We start from the raw sequence: 3,906 nt of genomic DNA, 5'->3' as shown, positions 1-3,906 counted from the left end.
CTTAGCTATGCATATTACTAATCAAAAATTAAGTTTTGATATATTTACGGTAGGAAATTTACAAAATATCTTCATGGAACATGATCTTTACTTAATATCCTAATGATTTTTGGCATAAAAGAAAAATCTATAATTTTGACCCATACAATGTATTTTTGGCTATTGCTACAAATAAACCCAAGACTGCTTTTGTGCTCCAGGGTCACATATGGAAAACAGTAAAGTAAGCAGTGACTGAAGCTGTCAGCTTTGAATTCCACAGATGATTACGAAATGTAATGATCTTTTTTATAAAGATTCATTAACTATTTTCTATTAAATAATAAACTGTTCACAAAAGAATCAGGTAACATGAATCAGTAATGCACAGCATTATCTTACCTTCATATTTTCCTTCCCATCCCAATGGTTTTCTGATAGGTCACGATCTTCCTGTAACACTGGATGATTCAGCCGCTCTCAGTGTCATGTGCATCAAGAGGTGTTTAAACAATTTATAGAGTTGTTGCTGCGTGACGCTGTATAAGTCACTCCCTTCCTAATTAAAGAATAACTTTTCTTTTCCAGCACAGTGTGCTTGTTTCATCGTTCAGTTTCAATACTGATGAAAACCACAGGAAGCAAACAGACAGAGCTTAAGCCTGCCCTTTTACTAAATCAGAAAAAACAACCCTTAATGTTCCTATTAGACTTTTTATAATATCTACACCAATTTAAGCATACATCAGTTACGTTTTTGCTATATGTTTTCGCTATCATACAGACAGCATTAGAAACTGATGTTTGCATGCAACATGCATTTTTTTTTAAAACCATGACTGAACAAATTAGTCATGTTTTCCCCATTGCACAAGCTTACATTTTTCCTGAAATATTTAGATCTATGCTGGGCATTGTTTCTGAAAACAAATAAGGCTTAATGCACATGAAACTCAAACATGCCCGAGGTGACTACAGACTGGAATGGTACACAAACTATTAAACAAATCAGGTGAATGAAACTGCTTTAATTGTACCTTGAGGCTGGACATTATGTGTATATGGAATGTAAATATTTATTCTAGCACCTGACCACTCCCTTTCAGTGCCATTTTAAGTAAAGTAAAGTTTGGACAAACAAATCAGGTTTACATCATGGCTGCTTGTCCCCTTGTCCTGCCTCTGACTTTAGGACCCAGGAATGTCATAATTGTGAGCACTTTTAAATGTGTTTTCAAATCTACCTACCTACAAGAACCCTGGTGATACACACACACACACACACACACACACAACAAAAGCAGCAGTATCTGAGCAAACAAAACGGCTTCAGTTTAATTTATCTGTAATTTCCATCACATGGCCAGAGTTCGTCAAAAAAAATGTGATGACGCGTACTCAAACACACCCTCATTTTACTCAACTTCGATGACTGATTTACTTGATTGCATATGAGTCTTAACAGCAGCAATACAATCATAATTGTTTAGAAACTATATTCAGAAACTACTGCGTCAGTAATTTCCAAATTCAATACCTGATCAGAAACTTGCAAGAGACAGAAACTTCACATATCCTCAGGAGACACTAAATTGCTATAGACGGTGATAAACAACAACTTATTCTGATATGTTGCCAACATAAATAATCTCTTGGATGCATTCTTAGTTTCCCTCAGTTGCAAAAATGACAGAGACGCCTTCTTACGAACTTATGCTTTAATCTTATTTTAAATGGTTTTCAGTAATCAGTTAGCAGCATATAGCTTAGACATTTCTCTTTCAGGTCACTGAAAAACAAACCAACAAATCTGAGTCAGTGACACTTGAAATTCATCTAAACTACCAACGTGAATGAATCATATCCTATAAAGTGCAGTGTAAATGTGAATACAGCCATGGTTTTTGTTTTTGTGAGATTCAGACCTGCTAAATAACAGCCAAGACCAGACTAAATGACTAGAGTGTACCATTGCTGGTTACAAATAAGGTATGTTTTGACAGTTTCATGCTGGTTTTAGCTCAGCCACTCGGTTAGCTGGTCTATCGGCAACAACAACCCTCTTAATCAGCTTCTGTCAGAGTAACACACCACTAATGGCAATCTAAAAACAAGTCTTTAAGCTGGTCCAAGTTGTTGTTTTTTTCAGCAGGCAGATAGACTTCATGATCAAAAGTATGTGGACACCTCTTTACAATAAATGTGTTTGGCTAGTCAAATAACTCCATACAGTAACAGTCTGGAGATTGTTCAACAGCTTTGGATGATGCTTTTTCAGTTTCAGCATGACAAAGTCCTTGTGCACAAAGCAGGTGACTGCGATTCTGCCAAGTTCCTCGGACTGTGGTGCTATCATGGTGTCAAATGGCAATACTATGGTACTAACTGATTACCATATTCATTTCCTATGGTATCCACATGTCACATGGTAAAATCTTATAAAAAATAAAGGTTCCATAGAACCACCATTTTGGGGTTCTCAAAGAACCTTTCAGTAAACAGTTCCTAAAAGAACCATTTTCTCTTAGTTGGAAGGACATTATCTAATACTCCAAAGAACCTTCTTCCACTATTAAGAACCTTTAGTGCAGTGAAAAGGTTCTACACTCTTAAAAATAACGGTTCCAAAAGAACCTTTTCATAAAGATGCCATAGAAGAACCATTTTTGCTTCCCCAAATAACCTTTCTGAGAACAGTTCTTGAAAGAACCATTTATTTCTTACTGAGCAGAACATTTTAACAATCTAAATAACTTTTTTATTTTTTCCATTATAAAGAATGTTTTGTGCAATGGAATGGCTACATGGATGATAAAGTTTCTTCACGGAACCATTGATGCCAATAAATAACCTTTATTTTCAGAGTGTTAATATTCTCAATTACTCATTTCATGAGTTCGCCTTACAGATAATAAAGCGGGATGAATGGTATGCGTATTTGGCGTGCTGTCCGGGGAGAGGGCTCCGAGCTCGTTCTTCCACTATTAAGAACCTTTAGTGCAGTGAAAAGGTTCTACACTCTTAAAAATAACGGTTCCAAAAGAACCTTTTCATAAAGATGCCATAGAAGAACCATTTTTGCTTCCCCAAATAACCTTTCTGAGAACAGTTCTTGAAAGAACCATTTATTTCTTACTGAGCAGAACATTTTAACAATCTAAATAACTTTTTTATTTTTTCCATTATAAAGAATGTTTTGTGCAATGGAATGGCTACATGGATGATAAAGTTTCTTCACGGAACCATTGATGCCAATAAATAACCTTTATTTTCAGAGTGTTAATATTCTCAATTACTCATTTCATGAGTTCGCCTTACAGATAATAAAGCGGGATGAATGGTATGCGTATTTGGCGTGCTGTCCGGGGAGAGGGCTCCGAGCTCGTTAATTCCTCCCAAACCCGGGGTACTCCCCCTGTCCGTGAAGAGAGCGCTCCCTCCAAAAGATGCAATTAGCGCGGGACAGCAGCCAGAGTGGGGTAGAATGTGGCTTCTGCGGAAGCCGGCACTGCTGGGCATCTGAAAAGAGAATGTGGCTGCAGTTGGAAGTAAAGATATAGGCTTCTGCGGAAGCAAGCACTGCTGCGGCAGTAGGAAGTAAAGATACGGGCTCCTGCGGGAGCGAGTACTGCTGCGGTATCTGAAAAGAGAAGGAGGCTTCTGCGGAAGCGGGTACTCATGCGGCTTCTGAAAAGAGAATGTGGCTTCTGCGGGAGCGGGCACTACTGAGGCAATGGGAAGTAGAGATGAGTGGGAAGTAGAGATACAGGCTCCTGCAGGAGCGGGCACTTCGGTGATATCTGAAAAGAAACTTTGGTTCCTGGGTACCGCTGTGGCATCTGAAGAGAGAATGTGGCTTCTGCGGAAGCGGGCACTGCTGTGGTATCTGAAGAGAGAATGTGGCTTCTGCGGAAGCGGGCACTGCTG

General features: G+C 38.6%; 1 protein-coding gene and 1 pseudogene across 1 annotated transcript in view; both read right to left on the bottom strand.

Annotated features, from left to right (window-relative positions):
* The window catches only part of LOC107758166 (helicase with zinc finger domain 2-like), a 15,020-nt pseudogene extending 12,685 nt beyond the window's left edge, over positions 1 to 2,335 (bottom strand).
* Positions 1 to 3,906, bottom strand: part of LOC107758171 (stathmin-3-like) — a 24,923-nt gene that overhangs the window by 15,854 nt on the left and 5,163 nt on the right. The window lies entirely within an intron of this gene.

Source organism: Sinocyclocheilus rhinocerous, unplaced genomic scaffold, assembly GCF_001515625.1.
Source record: "Sinocyclocheilus rhinocerous isolate Xijiao unplaced genomic scaffold, SAMN03320098_v1.1 scaffold203, whole genome shotgun sequence".
Lineage (NCBI taxonomy): Eukaryota > Metazoa > Chordata > Actinopteri > Cypriniformes > Cyprinidae > Sinocyclocheilus > Sinocyclocheilus rhinocerous.
The sequence above is the reverse complement of the archived record's forward strand: the minus strand, read 5'-3'. Positions and strand labels throughout refer to the sequence as shown.